Here is a 22,243-nt window from a genome sequence, read left to right on the forward strand (position 1 = left end):
CTCCATGTCTTCAGAAGTGATATGATAGGTGTGGGTGAGAATCAGATAATTATTTATGTCATGTTTTGCTAGAGAGCAGGGGATGATATGCAGAGAAGAATGTGAATCACCAAAAACACAAGAAGAATGTGAAAGTGATCTGTTTCTCATCCAAACCTATCACATCTCTACTGAAGATACTGATTTAACAACTGGAGTCTTATGAATTAATTTTATGCAGACTTATGTGATTTTGTTTAGCTTTAAAATGTTGCCACCCATTCACTTATATTGTATGGACTTACACAGCTGATAAATTAAAATATGTTCTGAGTTCAACAGATGAAAGAAAGTCATACACATCTGGGGTGGCATGAGGGTGAGCAAATAATGAGAAATATTCCTTTAAGGGTTCTTGTCAGATCTGGATGAATTTGTCAATAAGAGAGGTTTGGAAACATTTCTAGTAATTAAAATGAATACATGAAAATGTTCCACAAAGGCATTATATATAATGCTGAAATATACACCAAAGCAAGATCATGCTTTATTAATGCCTTCTTTCACTATTTCATAGCTTTTAAAGTCATGCGTGGATTCTTATTTCAGTGTAGTTACAGTTTTCAGTGTCATAAGTATTTAGATCATTAGTTCCCCTTCTGTTACTCACTCAACGTTGTGTCGAATGAAGTGACACAAGGGGTCTTCATGGGACGCCAGACTTACCTCTGAGTCTGAGAAAAGGCCAATGTCAAGTTGGCAGACAGAATTTGCATGTCCCGCCCCAGACATACGCTAATGTGCTGAGACGATCAATGCAAATGTACACGCCCCCAACAGTGAGGTTTGATTGAAACACATTTCATTCATTTCACTCAGGCGAGAAAGCTCCAGGATAGTATGGAAGAGTTACCATTTTCCTCAGAAGAAGAGCAGGACTCCGATGAACATTTGTATTTTGAAGAGAGACTTGATCCAGCCGAGGATACAATTTCAGACGAGTAAGTCATTGAGTTTTCATTACTTGACATGCTATTTTATATAAACATGTACATATTTTACTAGTGGGACTGTTTCCAGACTTGCCAGCCAGGATTCAGAGTATTGACATTTGAAATATGACTCCTAATAAGCAAGTTTTAGTTACATTGAAATGCTGTTTTGTCTAAAGCAGGTATTTAAATTGTATGCTGTATAATATAAATATGATATGTAATATGATAAAAAAAATTATATGAATGTTTAGATTATATTTTAAATAGCGTTTATGCTGCCTTATTTTCATCAACAAAGCTTGTGCTTGCAAATATCTGTTCAGGTGTAAATGATTAAAATGCACTTTAAATATGCCCATATTAGAAAATCAGCATATTATACTGATTTCTGAAGGATCATGTGACACTGAAGACTGCAGTAATGATGCTGAAAATTCAGCTTTGATCACAAATTGCATTTTACAATATATTTAAATAGAAAACTGTTCTTTTAAATTGTAAAAAAAAGTTCAGAATATCAATGAGGTTTCTGTATTTTGGATTAAATAAATCCAGTCTTGGTGAGCAGAAGAGACTGCTTTTAAATGGTAGTGTAGGTATAAAATTAAGTAAAGTCTTTATTTAAAGAAAATGTATAGTGAGATTTCTTCTTTTAACTTAAAACTTGATTTGAATCATTATGTCTCCTCACATTCATTCTCTATCCCTCATTGATGGGCCCAGGGGAGGGTCTTTTGTGTCCTCAGGTGTAAATCACCTCCATGTTCATGATAGTTCACGCCTCCTAGCATATCACCTTTCAACACTAAAATTGTCTTACAAAAGTTAAATTAGTATATTGTTTGGTATGAATGAGTGATCAGGATGGTTTTCACATAATTTTGTAGCAAAAACTCTAGGCTACAAGATACAGTTCTCAGAAGTCTTGTGGACAAATGTTTAGTGTATGTTATATGACCTTATTTCAGTGACTTAACATTTTAGTTTTTTCAAAAACCATGCATAAACGTTATTTTCTCAAAAAATACAAACTTGTACATACATGTTGCTCACATATTATTGTAGCCCAGGGTGTGCTGAATACAGTGTTATTAGACTTTAGCCATTCATATGTTTTTAAGCAACTGAAAAAAGCACAAATGTCAAAGCATGTCAGAACCTATCCAGGGCCCAAAATACCCTCAGACCCCAGAGGGTTAAGAAGCCATAACTTGATCCTGGTTAACTGGCTAATTATAGACCGATTTCAATTCTCCCGTTTCTGTCAAAAATACTAGAAAAGGTTGTATCCTCCCTACTATGTTCATTTCTACAGAGAAATAGAATATATGAAGAATTTCAGTCAGGATTTAGGCCTCATCACAGTACAATCAGAACTTATCAGAGTTACAAATGACTTGCTCTTATCAACTTATCACAGCTGCATTTCTCTTCTATTGCTTTTAGATCTTAGTGCTGCATTCGACACGATAGATCACGACAGTCTCTTGAATAGGCTAGAGAATTATGTTGGCATTTGTGGAGTTGTTTTAGTATGGTTTAGGTCATATTTAGCAAACTGCTACCACTTTGTCTATGAAAATGAGGAATTGTCAAACCAAACAAAAGTAAAATATGGAGTGCCAAAGGAATCAGTTTTAGGGCCTCTGCTTTTCTCCATGTATATGCTTCCCCTGGGAGATATTATCAGGAATCATGGAATAAGTTTCCACTGCTATGCTGACGATACACAACTTTATATTTCTTCAAAACCTGATGAGATTTCACAATTCTCAAAATTAGCATGGTGTAACAATGAAATAAAGTTTTCCTTCTACTCAATTCTGACAAAAAAGTGGTACAAATTATAGGACCAAAAAACTCTAAAAATAAGCCACTACAATATAATTTGACTGTACTGTTACATCATCTTCAACAGCGAAGAACATATTTTATACCAGTCTGTCCTTTGAAAATCAAATTACCAATGTTTGTAGAACAGCATTCTTCCACCTAAGAAATATTGCTAAATTAAGGCATATGCCCTCTGTTGCTGATGCCGAAAAACGAATGAATGCGTTCATGACCTCAAGACTAGATTATTGTAATGCATTACCGGGAGGATGTCCAGCAAGATCAGTAAATAAACTTCAATTGGTTAAAAATGCATCAGCCAGAGTGCTAACGAGAACCAAGAAATATGATCATATTAGCCCCATTTTATCATCGTTACATTGGCTGCCTGTTAAATTCCATATAATTTTTTTATTTCTGTTAACTACGTACAAAGCTTTGAATGGTCTAGCTCTGCAGTACTTAAGTGAACTTCTACCACACTATATTCCATCACGTTCATTACGATCACAAAATTCGGGCCTGTTAATAGTTCCTAGAATATCAAAATCCACAAAAGGAGATTGATCCTTTTCATATTTGGCCCCTAAAATATGGAATAGTCTCCCTAACACTGTTCGAGATGCAGACACACTCCCTAAAAGTCTAGACTAAAGACTCATCTATTTAGACAGGCATACACCTAATTTATCCTCCAACCCACAACTAATTGTTTTAGTTGGGTCTGCCGAAACCAGAAACATTGACCATGATTAATAACTCTATAAATTGAATGGCATCTATGCTTATATTATTTTATTTGTTTCCCTATCTCAACCTCGGGAGTCCTATCCTGAGGTCACCAGAACCGGCTGGATTCAGCAACATTCATGCTTCGTGTTGGACTCCACTGCTACGTATCGCTGAATGATGATGACTTCATGCAGCCAGTGCCAGCCAAACATCACTTCAGTCTATTATGATGGACTTCAGAGGATGAACTGATGCCAACTCCAACCATAAGACATGGGATACTTCATATGCCTTTGTCTGAACCTTGGATTTAGGATGGACCACACAAACCTCACCGAAATGACCGGCCAGGTTGAACTGCGTTTCACATCCCTGAACTCTGCCTGCATCACCTCGGTCTATTGATGGACTACGATCTTGAAATGGAATGCATAGACTAACAACTGCCGACAAAAGCCTTCATCATCCAATTAACAAGGACAATTGCACCTATGTGAACTTCTGCAGTTAATCCAGGATGGACTTCAAAGACATTAATTTTGCAGTTCAAACAAAATCGATGTTTAAACACTGACCCTTAACACTTACTTAGTTTAATAATTTTAAACCATGACTTTAACTATTCATAAGTAATATTTACATTATATTCTTTATGTTAGCCAGAGGAGAACTGGCCCCCACAGTTAGTCTGGTTTCTTTCAAGGTTATTTTTCTCCATTAATCAATATATTATGGAGTTTTGTGTTCCTTGCCACAGTAGCTTTCAGCTTGCTCACTGGGGTTATTAATACAATTATTATTTAATTAAGTATTTTTAAACATGATAAACAATCGTATTTTATCTAATTACACAATGATGATTCATCAACATAATAGACATTACAGTTTTATCGTCTGTTAATGCATGATCTTCTGTAAAGCTGCTTTGAAACAATGTGTGTTGTGAAAGACGCTATACAAATAAAATTGACTTGACTTGACTTGATTTCACAGGCTTTTGAGGCTCATGATTGTGGCTTCCGCTGTCATTCCCTTGGGCATGTTGCATGCAAGACCTTTTCAGTACTGGATTAAATCCACAATGGGACTTCAATTGTGGAACACATGTGTTTCATCTCTTCAAAATGACACGTGGGTGCTACAGAACTCTGTCACCATGGAAAAAGACCCGCCTTCTGATGTTGGGCATTCCATTGGGACAGGTGTGATCCACAGGTTGAGGCTCTGTATATGGGGGTCATCCAGCCTGCAGGGTTTGGAAGGGCCAGCAGCAATATTGGCACATAACCTGTCTGGAGATGTTCATGGTGCTGCTGGCATTAAAGTTTTCAGGGCAGTCATGTCCTTATCTGATCGGACAATAGGATGGTGGTGTCCTACATCAATTGCAAGGGAGGAGTGCATCCCCATGCCATATTGAGGCTGGCATGTCACATTCTTCTGTGAGCATGGGACAATGTGCTGTCTCTTCGAGCCATGTATGTTCCAGGCCGATTGAATTTGCAGGCAGATGTCCAGTCCAGAGAGGGCTTGATGCCCAGAGAGTGGACATTACATCCTAAGAGTATGGATCAAATCTGGAGAAGGTTCGGCAGGGCGGAAGTGGATCTGTTCGTTTCGAGCAAGACATCACACTCTGCCCTCTGGTTTTCCCAGTGACTGACAACACGTCTATATACTTTTCCACCGATCAGTCTGCTGCATGCAGTTCTGCAAAAAGTTCAGGAGGATCGGGTTCGGCTTCTGTTTGTGGTGCCGTTTTGGCCATCTAGAATATGGTTTTCAACTCTGGTCTTGTAAGATTCTGCCTTGGGAGATTCCAGTCAGAACAGACCAAGAACTGGTCCCTGAGGGACACATAATTATAGTGAAACCGTAGGTGACTGATAATTTTGCATTGAAATGTAAAACTGTCTATCTGTGAAGTATGCCAAGAGAGTGCAGCACCAGTGACACCAACATACGAGAGGTGGGAGAGAAGTAATTCACGGCAAACAGTATAAAAAGCAGAACAAAGTAATAGAAGAATGGAGAGAGAAATTGAGTCACCAGTGAGTAGTAGGTCATTGACAACCCTTACAAGGGCGGTTTCAGTACTGTGAAGTGGGCGAAATCCAGACTGAAACTGGTCAAAAAGATAATTTTGAACAAGGAAAGATTGTTACTAGGAGGCAACAACTCTTTCCAGTATTTTGCAAATTAATGGTTAGTTAGAGATAGTGCAAAAAAAAAAAAAACGAAAGAACAGTAGGGTCCTAGTTAGGTTTTTATGTACAGTTTTAAGTGGTAGAGGGAGAGAAGCAGAAGCTAGAGATCTGACTCTGATTCTGAAATGTGAGATAGGTGCAGAGATGACAGAATGACAGAATGACCCTTTGAGGAGGGATGTGGGAGCAGGATCAATTCGGCAAGTTGAACAACTGGACTTCAGTATTAAGTCACTGATAGCGGAGGGGTTTGTAGACAAATACTGACAAGAGTGGTCTGGCATAAAATTAAAATCTGCATGGACATCATGAGCTGGAGGTTGGGTGAGCTTGTTTATAAATGTCAAACAAAACATGGGGCCTATTGCTTGCTTTACTGATAATTGTAGAAACATAGTTAGACCATGCAGAGTTCAGAGCAATTTTGTATGCATTGAGGTGTTCAGTGAGAGCTAGATGGTGAACAGTAAGACCTGTTTTCCTATAAAGCCTCTCAAGCTGTCTACAAGTGATTTTTAAGGCCCGGATCTCAGGTGTATACCAGGGGGAAGTGTGGGAGGAAGGAACAGACCTAGTCTTAATAGGAACATGCTCATGCAATTTCAGAAATAACAGAGTAGTACTTAGAAAATATTATTGAAGAACAGGAGACATCAAAGACATCAGTCAAGATAGGATATCGTTTTGTTATTGTATTTTTTCTGAGCAGGTAGATTAAAACAAATTCAATAAGCTTATGATCAGAAATGCCAGTGTCAAAAGGAGAAACTGAAGCAATAACAAACCTAAATGTACAGATTATATCAAGAACATGACCATGTGTATGAGTAGAAAAAGACACCTGTTGTGTCAAATTGAAGCAGTCAAAAACAGACAATAGTTGAGATGAATTAGAGCAAACTGTATCCACATGAATATTAAAGTCACCAAGCAGGAGGACACAAGATGACGAAGCATAGGCAAGAGTCAACAGTTCACTAATTTCTGAAAAAAGTCAGATTGAGCCTTAGGAGGACAATATAGTAGAATAATTGTGAGAGGACAGGTAGAATCAGCCTTCAGTACCATATATTCAAATGTATTAGTGTTCTGGAAATCAAGTTGGGCAAAACGCAATTCATTTAGACAGGTGACAGCAACGCCACAACCCTTGCCATGTAGCCGTGGTCTGGACAGGTGTTTATATCCATCTGGTGCAAATAATCATTGGGTACTTGCCAGGTTTCAATGAGTAGTAACATATCAAGTTTATTGTCAGTGATTATTTCATTAAGGTAAAAGGCTTTATCACAGATGGAATGACAATTCAGAAGAGCAAAGTGACGACATGAAACTTCAGGGTTGATTGACAATTTATGGTGCTGGCCATCGCTGTTAAGATATATTAATGATCAGCGTGTTCTGCAGTCAGTAGAAGGGAGCTAAGACAGGAGCCCTGTTAGACTAGATGCATGGGATAGTGGCAGTCATTGAACAGTGATTTTTTAGGGACCTTTGGATGAGCGATGTATATATCGTGGATATATTTCCAAGCATCTGTCAGTACTCATATGTCACAGAATCAAGGCACAGATGGCAGTTTTTAAGCCCTGAGTTGAGATGATCCGTATCCAATTTCCATTTCGGTTTTTCACCAAAAGTGAAGCAAAATAAAAGCAGAATGAGCACTAATGCCCGAGGCATATAACGCTGATAGATATAATGCAGGCCACCAGTGATGCCATGTTAGCTAGAGCCCCAACCATTACATCACCAATATACAGCTCACCAAAAGGGAGGCAACCCATCCAAACAGTAAACAATCAGAGCAACTGACACAGAGAGCGTTAATTCACCCATCAGCTGAGCCGAAAGCGGTGGTGGACAAAGCGGGGAGAGAGCTCGCAACAGGCCGATGGCCGAACAAGCATCAGGCAGCACAAGGTGCACTGCGTTCTCGCCCCGGAAGGGAACTCTGATTAGTGGCCCGCACCTCTTGCAATGTTCTTTCTTGACCGTAATTGCCAGTGGTGTAAGTCAGAGCATTTGTTTGTGTGCTTTGGTGGCCGTAACAGGGGTGCTTTGGTGTACAAGCAAAGACTGTCTCATTGACTAGTTGATGCAGTTTCAAGTGCTTACAGAGCGCATGGTTTACCTTTACCTTCAGGTATTGAAGCTCATTCTATGAAGAGCCTGGCATCCTCATGGACTTTGACTAGAAGTGCGTCCTTGGAGGACATTTGCATGGCAGCAGGATGGCCTTCTTTGTATGTATTTGTTACATTTTATAATCTGGACAAGGGTTTTACTCCTGCTTCCCAGTTTCCCTCATTTTGAACAGGAATAAACTCATAATTCTCTCTGTTTTATTCAGCTTCTTTAGTTCACGTGTGTGACTCTATATGCATGCCACACAGGTGTAGACAGCTACTGTTCACATGGCATAAATATTTATCATTCTTGATATCAATGTGATTACGCAGTTCAAGTTCCTACAAAAGGGAAAGTCTTGGTTACATGAAGCATAACCCTGATTCCATGAGTGGGAACGAGGCACTACGTAAGCTGGCCTTACTCTCTAGCAGCTGCATGGCACGAAACAAGCTCATTTATGGAGTCCATGACGTAGCTCCCTATGGGCATCACTTAAGCTCCATCAGCCAATGGCTTGATTGTGTAGCGGAACGGCCTGTCGAGGATAGATAGGGCGGCGGCACCAGCCGAGGGGGGGGTGGAGAATGCAGCCGATGCCGCCATGAATACGACAATAAAAGAGCAGACTATGCCACCCTGTATTTAACAGGGAAATAATAACCCAAATCGAAAAGGGCACACAGGTTCGTTGTTTCAAGACAAGAGGGCGAGAGACGTGAATACCAAAGTACAAATTATTTTATTTATCTTAACAGATTAATCATGATGGGCACTAAATGCTCATTTCGTCCTTTAAAATTGTATTAAAATTATGAGTACCACAATCAACTGCGTAGTTTGTAGTAGGCTTCACACACCCATAAAACATATACACTGACGCAAAAGGCTGAGGCTTACCAGGAGCAGGAAGGCTAGCTGGGGGCAGCAATTCCCCGATAAAGACACGTCACCCCCAAGTGTACAGTCTCTCACACGCACACACACACAAACTCAGGTGAGTCAGTTGTAGACACACAAATCACCATAACAGAACCAACTTCACACAACCAATAACAAATTAAAATGGTTTCAGTGAAAACAAAACAACACCATTTCCAAACTCTGATGATCTCTGTGGCTCAGGATACACACAGAGGACGGATCTCACTTCTCTGTGAGAGAGGAAACAGCACTTCTGAAGCCAGAGACAGAGTTTATAATGTAAACATACCAAAACAAATGTAGAACAAAACAGAAAACAAAACAGCGGCGTAGTTCAGCCCTGCAGCTTCCATCCAGAAAGACACCTTCTGGTGAGCCGATTAGATCATCTATAGAAGAACAAACAATTAAACATGAAACCCACACGAGTTTCACTCACCATCGTATTTAAGGCGTTCACGTACCAAAAGTGTTGAAGCTACAGCCATAATTACAGCCGCACACACACAGCTGTATGGAACGACTGACTGAAGGAAGGCAGCAATTGGCCAGCAGAGCTCGATACAAGCCTCGCGCAAACAAACACTAAATCACATACAACTAAACTAACATTAACACAAGGTACAAGAGCCAGGCAGTTAGCCTAACATTGAACATAAAAACAAACAATGACAACACATACCTATTGAGGGGAAACGCCCAATACCGGAAAAGGGGGAGGCCATTAGACCATGACGCACATCTAGGCGGCACATAGCCGCCCTAATATACCCCACGAATGCACGCTGATAGACTATAAACAAAACCACCGAATACTAAGGGGCGGAATATAATAAAACAGACAAATGCGCTGTTCTTATGCACGCTGCATAATACAAATCGCATTAAAGTTATTATGCATAACCGGGAAAATCATGGTTACACACAAATTACAACATTAGGAGGGGGGAAACTGCTACAAGACATTAGTCTGTCTCACTACAGGGCTTCAGACCATGTGACATTCAGGGCGTGCCCCCAATGTGATTACGCAGCGTCTCGTTCCCAATCAGGGAACCAGGGTGACACTTCACTTAACAGAGATGATTTTATTGCAAAACAATTTTTTAAATATTATTTCTAACACATTTGTTAAAGTAACTGATTAGTGATACGGTGTGGAGAAAGTATGTAGATATTGCTATTGTTTTTAAGGAAAAGCTTTAATAACTTTTAACTGCTGTTGGGTACATAAACATTTCCAAATGTCCATTTAACACATTAAATTATCTTGTCTGTTTTGGGGAGGATGAACATCAGTACCACCTTGGGCCATGTTAAATTAAAGCATACTCTGAGTAGTGACAATGAACCAGTAAATGACCCTGCCATATTTTTGTTTGTCCACCACATAATATGTCCTACTTAACCCAAGGGCAATGTCCTGTGTCTCAACACATATCTGATATGATACCGTGAAGGCTTATCCTTAATTTCATTTTTTTATTAAACCACCAGAATTAGCTTTGTTCTATTTCTGATTTGTTTGATTTGCTGTGCAAGGATGATTATCCACAATGTTTAAAGATAGAAGTCCAGCATCCACAGCAGTGTACATGTGTCTGAACAGAACATAATTACGCCTTAAATAAATGGGCTCATTCACTCAGTTTTTTTTTTCTCACATTTTCAGTCGAGCAATTGTTGTATTCATTTGAACTGGAAAGAAAGGTCACAACAAAAAAATTTAAATAAAAGTGTACTGCACGTGATAGAAATTTTATTAAAATAACACACACACAATGTTCTTAATATGGCCACAGAATTGTCTGAATATATGATTCTTTCAATTCTTCCTCAGTTCTCCAAATATGCTGGTGGCAAATTCATTTTCCATCTTGGCACTCTAATAGCTTATATTCATAGCAAATTAGAAATTAATATAACTTAGCATGATCAGCCACAGCTCAAATAAATGAGAGTGTCATAGGTGAGGGTTTCTTGTATTTGCATCTCTGTGAGTGAGCAAGTGCCGAAGATGGAGTAGACAGGCATGTAGATTTGTCAAGAGCTAACTGTGCTTGTGATCACACGTTACTGCATCAGGGGAAAGGAAATGATCGAGCATGTATTCAACCTATTTATATATTGATCACTCATATAAAATAAAATCATATTAATTTTAGATCAATTTTGTGTATAAAAGTGAAGTGATTGATTTTTTTTTTTTTTTAAACCAAACACCACACAGAATTGCTAGAATAATGAATGTTTTTTGAAACCACAATTTTTTTCTTATGATTGCCTCTGCAAGATAGGATTGCCTCTGGAATAGGAGAAAGTAACTTTGAACAAACTGCACACTTCACATTTAACTCTTCTGTTATATTTTTTTAAGCTCTTTAACAGTTAACAACAGAGACCAACTAATCTTAAGTTTGGTCCAAATACCTTTGAGTACACCTCAACATTGACTAATGTTATAAAAAGTTTATATACCTTATTATTACTTTACAATACAGTTAATTTCGTTAACATTGGTTAATGCATTAGGTAAAAAAAATAACCACACACACACACACACACACACACATATATATATATATATATTACGGCTGTCAATCGATTAAAATTTTAATCACATTAATTACATGGTGTCCCGATTATGAAATAATTATACATAGTTATCTTTAAATAGAAAACAAATTATATATATATATATATATATATATATATATATATATATAAAATAAAACAAAATATTCAGATAATTAAAATGCATTACATTCTTGTAGAATACAATGCTTTAGAATACAATGTATTGTTTACTACCATGTTATTGATCATAAGTCAATCATTGGCAAACAGTTCACAGCAATCCATTTCACAATTGAATTTGTAAATCAGTTGGAGATATATAATGAGGGCTTGTTTAAGGACCTGTCAATGTACAGCTGCATCAGATATATATATATATATTTTTTAGAAACAAGCCAGGGATATACATAGTACACAATACTACAGATATATTTTACAATAATGCCATTATATTCATTACATAGTGCAATGGTTTTCAATGCTTAAATGTTTCAATGGTTTAAATGTTAATGACGCCACTGTGAACATCACTCAGTTTGGCATAAGATCTATGATACAAACTAATTTTAACAGCTCAGACCTACTCAATGTAAATATAATGAAGTGAAAATAATAATCTAATCGTTAAAAAGCACATTTCCAAATAAGCACATCAATTCCATTATTAAAGACTAGAAAGATTAAATGCGTTCTTACTGGATTTAGTGCATCTTGAATTAAATTTTTTTGTCTGATCTGGCTGCTTCGAGTAGGGCCTTCTCATTCATTATGACTGTACAACTCCTTGCAGGTGTAGGTGTTCATTTTCACCTGGAGTTCACTTTTGATGAGGTCCACAGATGCTCAGTTCCTTGTATCTGTCCACACAGTGGTCATCAGTGAAAACACCCTCTCCATGAACGCGTTTGTGACAAGAATGCTCAAAGCCAAAGATATCAGAGCTGTCATGTTTGGGGCACTGAAACTTCGGTGGCATGCCCTGCACTCTCCTTTTTTAGGGTCACCTGTAACTGGTTTTAACCATGTATATATTTTTTCCAATTCTTTATTATACGGATAGACCCATTTTTCTGTTGCAGTTTTTTTTCCAGTGTTTTCCCGCTCTGGCAAGAAAAAAAGGTTGCGCTGCACATGTTCAGTGTTTTCTTATTAACTTTTTAATTAAAGGACGATGAAATAAAATTATGCCGAAATAATAATAAAGATAAAAAATTATACAGACAAAATTGAAATGCGGGACACTGCTTATACTTGCAGGACGCGGGACAAAGCTTCCAATTTCGGGACTGTCCCACAAAATGTGGGACAGCTGGTCACCCTATCATACGACCTGCGTCAGACATGCTTTTGTCGCGTCTCGGGTGTGTTGAGTCATAAAAATAAAATGTTTAGGTCACTGTGTCAAGTTAAATATAATTTAATACTCAATCTTTAAACACATATTGAGATCCCTTAGTTCACATTTGAACCCTTAGTAACGCATATCTGTGTTGTTTTCTTCACTGTATAAACTGTGTGTTGCTCACACAGCTGAAATTTCACTTACTACCCTCTGGAGTATACAGGTGGTACTACAAGCATGCGATTAAATGCGTTAATTATTTTAACGCATTATTTTTTGTATAATTAATCGCGCGATTAACGCGTTAACTCGACAGCCCTAATATATATATATATATATATATATATATATATATATATATATATATATATACACTGGCAGCCAAAACTTTGGAATAGTGTACACATTTAGCTGTTTTGGAGGGAAATTGGTACTTTAATTCACCAAAGTGGCATTCAACTTATCACAACGTATAGTCAGGGCATTACTAAGCACCATCACTATTTGAAAAAAAGTCATTTTTGATCAAATCAGAGAAGTAAAAATGGCAAAAAAAGAAACAGCTTTCTCTAGAAACCTGTCAGTCAATAAATGTTTTGAGATATGAAGGCTATACAATGCTTGAAATTGCCAAAAAAAATTAAAAATAAGATTACATACAAATGACACTATAGTCATCAAAGACAAAGGACAACTGTCTCTAACAAGGACAGAAAGAAATGTGGAAGGCCAAAATATAGAACTAAACAAGAGGATAAGAAGTCTCTAGTTTGAGAAACAGACACCTCACATGTCCTCAGCTGACAGCTTCATTGAATCCTACCTGCTCAACACCAGTTTCATGTACAACAGTAAAGAGAAGACTCGGTGGTGCGGGCTTTATGGGAAGAATTGCAAAGAAAAAGCCAATTTTGAAACAGAAAAACAAAAAGAAAGGGTTAAGAGTTGGCAACGAAATTGGACAACGAATAATTGGAAGAGTGTTATGAACAGAGCTTTTGTGGGATCAGCTAGATTGATATTTATGAACTTTTCCGAAGTCCTAAAACATTAATATTGTGTTGTTTAAAAATGATAATGAACTTTTTTTTCTTTGCATAATTTGAGGTCTGAAAACAATGCATCCTTTTTTTATTATTTTGACCAGTTGTCATTTTCTGCAAATAAATGCTATAAATGACAATATTTTTATTTGGAATTTCCAATCAATATTGTCAGTACTTTATAGAATAAAACAAAAAATTTAATTTTACTCAAATACATACCTATAAATAGTAAATTTATATTTTTTATAATTTTGCAGTGGCCTCTATCTTTTATACAAAGGATTAGGAGAAAATATGGCATTTTATATTTATAAGTTTATTTTATAATTATAATGACATGTTTGGTTTGCATAGGGCAATTATAATTTTTTTTACACCAGCAAAATCGCAATTGTGTTAACAAGAAATACTTAATGCTGTTTGAAGGCTCAGTTTGTGGCATAAAATAACATATTTTTTATCTTGTACGAAGAAAATTAATTCAGTGTATATTTATGAAAATAATTACATTTATTATGTTTTGGGTCTATTTGACCCTAGTCAAAACAGACAGGCTTTACATTTATATTTGCAAAAAACACCACAGATCCTCAAAAAAACAAAAAAAAAACTTCAGAAATCATGAGTTGTAAAGGTTTTATATTATCTAAGAACTTTATGCAGTGCATGTTACTATACAAAGTGTACTATAAATCTATCTCTCACAACATTGTACAAATTTAATATTGTGTTTAACTTGACTAATGTCTGTGGACTAATTTCAAGCAATAACAAATCTTACCCACCCCTACCACAATGTGATGGAATTTCACTAATTGTGAATAAAACTTTGAAGAAAGATTGTGATTAAATGCAATGTAATCTAATGCAAGTGTGAATGCAGTAGAGGGGAGGACCTGGTGCATGAATACATCTTGGCCTTTTTTATGTATATTTAGATGGATTTGCTAATCTTAAGAACAAAAGGTTTATCCGATTCTCTTATTACAAGAAGCTCTTTTCAACCCCTTGCATAACTTGACATTTTCATAATCACTTCTGTGCAATTTGGTCATGGTACGGTGCTCACTGCATTGCTAAAATGGGCTTTGTTCTGGTTTGTCATATTTCCTTCTTTATGGAAACAAGACATGAGATAATTAATATATGGTGTATAAAAAATACTTGACTTCATGTTATAGACCAGACAGTCCTGGTTTCTCTCTTTATATCAATATATTCATATTGCATGCAGTCACTTTGATGACAAATCACATTAAGTCATGTGCAGTCTTTGAGAGTTTTTTTTTTTTCAGAATGGCTACAGTTTAAATTATTGTTTTAAATTAAGGTATTATGTGTTAACATTAGTTAATGCATTAGGTATAATTAACTACTAATGAACTACTAATGAGCAATATCTTTATAATGTATTTTAATCTTTGTTAATGCTAGTTCAGAGTGCATTAACTAATGTTCATATAATGTATACAACTTTGGATTTTAAACATGTATTAGTATATGTTAAAAATGAACATTAACCAATATAAATAAATGCTGTAAAAGTATTGTTCATCATTAGTTCAAATGGCACCTTATTGTAGTGTTACTGATAAAGTTTAATGAGAAAGTTTACCCAAAAATGAAAAAGCTGTCATCATTTACCCATCCTCATGTTGTTTCGAATCCACATGACTTTCTTCTGTGTAACACACATGTAGGTATTAGATAACATGTTAGTCTCAGTCACAATTTACTTTCATTGCATCTTTTCTTTTTTTTTTTCTTTTTTCATGCAAAGAAATTAATGATGCCTGGGGCAGTCATTCTGCTTAACATCATGTATTGTGTTCCAAGTTAGAAAGGGGTTTTAAACAACATGAGAGTGAGTAAATGATTGCAGAATTTTACTTTTGGGATCCCCCTTTAAATGATGAGTAGCAGGTAAATTGGTATTTTGCGTTCCTCTGCCTATAGATGTTCCCATGCTATCAGTGCTGAAGTATTTTATTTTGGCACTCCTTTCATGCTCAGAGCAAAATGTCTGCCTCTGGTCAAATGGTCCATTAATCTGTCTGCTATACTCTTTACACTCCTGCATTACTTATTATATCCCATTGGATCAGACCCAGCTCAGGTACTGTGCCAAGGTCACATGGCTAATACAATTTAGTGATCCCAACAACAGCACTTTTCCACTGAGAAAGAATTGCACTGTCAGGTGGTCTACAAAGTGGCACCAAGGTTCCTCTGTTCTTTTCAAGGTTTTTTTTTTTTTAACTAAAATGTATTCCACATTTTTTGTGAATTTGCTATACATATCTTGGGGTTAATAATTGTGTCTGGTCCCTAATTTATTTTGTTATGTCCCAGTTTTATTCTTTCATGCATCAGTATCATGTTTGATTAAAAGACCCCAGGAAAGATGTTCTGTTTAAAGGGAAACTACACTTAAAAATAAAAATTATGTCTTTATTTTCTTACCCCTGATTTATTCCAAACCTATATGACTTTGGTGACTAGGGCTGTAAGACCCTAACATTCTGCCAATTTTTTTTTTTCATGGATGAAAGTACTAATGTCAAAAGTACAAGTATTTTGGAAGGAAGTTAAGCTCAAATAAAAAAAATGAAAACAAAATAAATAATAATAAATAAATTAAAAAAATGTCACAATACAAGTGTTTCTGCAGTACCGGTAGTACTGACTTAATTCGATACCTGCATGCTGTCTGACTGACACATGACTGCTTCCAAATGCTCACACATAAAATCATGGCATGTACTATTGTGATTCTTAAACAGTGAAAAGCTGAAATCTTAGGCTGCATGAGTTGCATGATTTAAAGTGAATGCAGACTGTTCGTACTGACACACTGGAAACTCCATGGACTTTGAGAATCTTGTGCATTGTATGAGATAATAGAGCAGAATACTCAGCCACTGTGAAGTACGCAACATAATTAGACTCTCTGTTTATGAAAGTATATCATGATTTAATAATCACCCTCGGCTATATAGCGATATGTTTATCCAAAGTTTGGCTTGACTCAAAAGCTGACTCAAAATAAAAGCTACACACCTCAAATGGAAGAAATTGCAACAAAATTATAATACAATGTATAATAAAATGTCAAATTAACTGTAGTAATAAATAATAATAATAATAATAAAAAAAAAATAATAATAATAAAATGCAATGGTATGTTGAAAAGTAATTGTTCTGTTTGCTATTTTTTTAGGAATTAATTTAATTAGACATCATATTGCTGATTAAATTAAATTAAATGAATTTCAGTAGGGCCCTTCTTAAAACCTCTTAAGAAATTCATACTTGTTTGAGATTATTTGAAATGTAACTTTTTTAATTAAGCTAAAGGAGTGTCATCAATAGCACATTACTATGTTAGCGTATTTTTGCTATTGTATCTAAATTGGTATAGCGAAAAGTGGAATTTCACTTTTATCAGTGCCAACTACTGAAATTTTGGAATCATGACAACCCTAGAAGAAAGTGAGTCATACTGGTTTGGAACAACAATATGGTGAGTAAATAATGATGGAATTTTCTGCTTCCAGTGAAGAGGATGAAAAGTTATATAGATAGCGTAATCTCAAACTATACTCAGATAAACAGATTTACCTTTGATGATGACAGTAGTTAGTGATTCATTGATTTGAGTCAGCAGGGAGAGAGGGGAGTCAGTGGTTCAACCTTCCATTCACAAGCCAATTAACACTGTGTGGTTAGTTTATTCTGTTGGAAGTTGAGCTTAGTCTAGAGGTGAATATTTGTTAAACACATTGATCTCTCTGTACAGTCCAATCTCTGTCTAAAAATAAATGATGAGAAACGTGTATATATATAATTTAATTAAATATATATTTTTTTCTTTTTATAATGCTCCAATCCACTGTTAGTGTATTACTGTTGTGTATAAGTGATTGGGGATTCTGTCACAAACCATCTACGTATTACCCAATACATTTTTATTCCTATTTATATTTATATTTTCAAATAGGCAACATGAACATTTATTTATGTATTTAAAAATGGCTAATGGCAAAATATTACAACAAAATATCAACATTAGTTCATACCTTAACTGAACCAACACTAAAGCATTGCACAGCAAAATCAAATGTTGTTGTTTATCAATCAACTACCTGGGAGATTATTATATTTATGCATTTGGCAGACAATTTTATCCAAAGCAACTTACAGTGCACTTATTACAGGGACAATTCACCCTGAGCAACCTCGAGTTAAGTGCCTTGTTCAAGGACACAATGGTGCAGGATCGAACCAGCGACCTTCTGATTAGCAGTTATGTGCTTAGCCCACTATGCCACCACCACTCGATATTACCTTTTTCATGCTGGTGCTCCCAGATTTAATAATGACTTCATCCAACAATCTTCTGAATTTCTCTCTGGACTGGTGTCTCGTGGTGATAGACTCCTGATTCTTTGGGGTTTTAATATTCATAGATGCTGTCCTTCAAAACCTTTGGTAAATGAATTTATCTCCCTCAGTAAGTCTTTAAATTGTGTACGACATGTCATTGGTCCTACTCACAATATGGGTCATACATTAGATCTAAAGTCTTTCTGTATCCAACTTAGAGGTCTTAGATACTGGCATTTCTGATCATTATTTAATAATGTTTGAGTCTGTCACTATGTGTCCTCTCCCTACTTTTTCTCAGCCCTTACGTCACTCCCGGTCCATTCACTCATCTACAGACAATATTTTACAACACTGAATCATTGGTTGAAACTTCTAATAAATCTTGTACTTTTACACTTGATAATGTCGCTCCGCTCAAGCCAAGGAGAATTAAGGGTGTTTTACAGCCTTGGTTAAATGACGTCACCTGTGCTCTCAGACAAGAGTGCAGAAAAGTTGAGCGCAAGTGGAAAAGAGACAAGCTTCAGGTCTCTTATGATATTTTAAAGAAGTGTTTAACAAACTATCAGAGAGCTGTAAAGGAAGCGAAAGCCAAGTTTTTCACTACATCAATCTCTGATATTGCAAATCGACCAACAGTATTATATCTGTTTTAAAGCCAAATAAAAATGCTTTTCTTGACGCCACCCAAAAGAACTGTGAAACATTTTTAAACATATTTACTCACAAAATTGAGCAAATTTAAGGTTGTACCTTCAAAATTTGATCACCAACTAATTCCTTCCCTGTCCAGCTCCCTGACTCACTTTGAACCAGTTACATCAGTGCAGTTAGAAGATGTCTCATAGATGAAGTGTTCCAGTTACAAGCTGGAAATTCTTTCTCCATGCCTTCTTAAAGAAGTTGTCGAGACTATCAGTTTTAGTGTGATAGTAGTTACAATTAACAACTCATTAGCAAGTGGAGTTGTTCCAAGTAGTTGTAAACATGTAATTCTACATCCTTTGCTAAAAAAAAAACAACAACAATTACATGCCAATCTCCAAACTTCCTTTTATTTCCAAGATTTTCGACAGTTATTTTCAACATTCTCTGTAAATTTAGGTCATTGTTCTTCTAAGTCAGCTAAATAACAATGTGGTGTCCCTCAAGGGTCAATTTTAGGACCCTTGTTATTTTCACTGTATATGCTTCCTTTGAGCTCTCTTTTACAGAAGTATCTTAACTTTGTTATGCTGACAATTCCCAATGATTTTTTTCCCAGTGACTGAGACATGAATTGTTCATCTGAGAATTCCCTAAATTGCTTCAAAATATTAAACATTGGCTGGCAAACAATTTCTTACAATTAAATTAAAGCAAAACCAAAGTTCTGATTTTAGGTTCCTCCATGTCATCCTTATCTGGCCTGGTTGCCCAGTTAGGTCCTTTGTTGTCAAATGTACAAGATCATGTGAGGAGTCTTGGAGTGATTTTAGACTCCTCGTTACTTTTCAAGAAGCAAATCAGTGCTGTTGAAAAAGGTAGCTTTTTCCATTTGAGATCTATTGCTAAAATAAAAAAGAATTCTCCATAAAGACTTTGTGATCCATTCACTTAGTACATCAAGGTTAGACTATTGCAACTCATTGTACATTGGTCTACACCAAACTGTGTTATCCCGCCTACAGCTATTTCAAAATGTGGCAGCTAGGCTTTTAACAGGGTCAAGAAAGAGGGATCACATTTCCCCGGTTTAAGCATCTCTACAATGGCTTCCTGTGAAATTCAGGGTTGATTTAAAAATTATGATTTATGTCTACAAGTCACTATATAGTCTCTCACAAGAATATATCAGTTAAATTTTACACCCTTACTCCCCCACCAGAGTGCTCAGTTCTTTTGATCAACTTTTATTAAGGGTTCCTCTTTGTCGCTATAGATCTAAGGGTGAACGTGCCTTTTCTATGATAGGTCCTAATTTCTGGAACAGTCTCCCTTTCCATGTGAGGTCAGCTTCATCATAAGCCTTTTTAAATCCTATTTTAAAACATATTTTTATTCTGTATCTTTTGAATAGATCATTGAATAGTTTGAAATGGAAAATAGATTATGTTGTATTTTAAATGTTTATATTTATTTTATTATGTTTTATATTACTCTGTCATTTTGTTTGTTTGTACATCTGTAAAGCACTGTGGGTTAACCTCTGTTGTTTTTAAATGTGCTCTATATATAAAGGCTGACTTGACTTGACCACAAAAAAGCTTTTCATACTGCGCTTAACCCTGTGTTATCTTCATTGTAAACCCTGCTTTTAACCCCAGGTATAGCAACATTTCACACTTGTAATTTTTAAAGGGGGTTAGCACCACTTTTTACCCGGAGTTATTCAACCCTGCTCCAGAGCAGGGTTAGCACTGCATTTGAGGGGTTAACCCTGCGTTGTGGTGAGAAAGGTATATGGTGTGAAATGATGCAGTGTTTTAATGTTACAGAAAGTTGTAGCAACAGACAACCAATCAAATAAAGCCTCAGTACTCACCTCATTAAATATTCATGCTTGAAACTTTCACATGCTGTTCTCCATCTGAGGGAAACGAGTAAAGTGGCAAACAGTAGTGGCAAATGCGATAATTGCCGTGATGAAGAGAGTATTCTGTATTTTCGTGGCATAATTCAGAAGTCAAAAGACAAACAGAAATTATTTGCTTGGCGACATTTCACAGAACAACAGAGCAGCTCAATTGGCAGGTTGCATGTCAGTCACGAGCTGCATTTGTCCAATCATTGCTTTAGACACCACAAATATGCAAATGAGAACATTAACCCAGGGTTTATGAATGCACAGTGTGAAACATTGGAACATGAATACCCATGATTAATTATTAATCCAGGATAAAGTATGAACAGCGTGAAACATGAAACAGGATAACCCAGGATTCTGTTGGACAGGCGTTTAGAATAACCCGGGGTAAACAAATTTAAGAGTGAAAATCCATAAAGAGGATTACTATGTTTAGATGCAGTCATCAATGTTAGAAGTTACTTTACTAGAATCACCAACCCATGCAAGATATTGACCCCCTAAAGTCCTCAACTTCTAACTTAAGCCATCTTGAAATTTGGTCAATGTACTGCTTTCATATGCAAGCATATTGCTTCAAATTTCTAATTTAAAATGTTGTAGTCTTGCCGGTTTTCCTGTTATACAAAAAAGAAAAAAAAAAGTGTTAAGTTTTACCAGACTATCACAGTAAATTCGGAAACAGTAGGTTGACTTGTACTGTGCTAAATTAAATTAATTTGAAATTGACATTAACATAGATATTGAAATTAAATGCACTGCCCCCAGTGGCCGAAGCGGGAAGTGTTTTAAAAAGTAAGGGCACGAATGTGTTCCAATTTCCAGGAGGAATTTCCACAGTTGGGCACCAAAAGCAAACCCTTAACCTATGGCAGGGGTTGGGAACCTTTTTTTACTAAGGAGCCAATTTTTAAATGATTGGTTTATGCATTTTTTCGAGCTATTGCACAAATAAATTATTTTCTATTTTCAAAAACCAAGTTTTTAAATAAAATACCTTTTTATATTACCCATAGACTACTCAAAAACACAAAAACAAACAAATATGCAAACATTAATAGGTAACATGTTGCAATATGGTATTGAGTACACGTGTTTGTGCGGGTCTCCATAAAATTATTTTAAAATATTGCGATCTGAATATGGTCAACCCCCCTGCCAAGGGTAGGTGAATATTTTAGCTTTATTGATTTTGCTTTAAAATTAAATTAATTTATTGAAACACAAAAGACATTTCTAAATTAAAATTGCACTTTAAACTAAATGAAAAAAGCAATTAAAATAAACAATTCTTATATATAACCACCTCCCCAAATCCAAAAATGGGAGTGGGAGCTACGGACCTGTCTCTTTGTGCGACCAAACAGACAGCCCGTGCTATTGGCCGGTCTATGTCCGCATTAGTCAGCACAGAGAGACATTTATGGCTCAACCTATCAGGCATCAAGGACAAAGATAAAACTTTTCTCCTTGATGCCCCAATTTCACCTTCTGGGCTTTTCGGAGACGCTATGACTACGGTT

The sequence above is a fragment of the Xyrauchen texanus genome, chromosome 6 (assembly GCF_025860055.1).
Source record: "Xyrauchen texanus isolate HMW12.3.18 chromosome 6, RBS_HiC_50CHRs, whole genome shotgun sequence".
In the NCBI taxonomy this organism is placed as follows: domain Eukaryota; kingdom Metazoa; phylum Chordata; class Actinopteri; order Cypriniformes; family Catostomidae; genus Xyrauchen; species Xyrauchen texanus.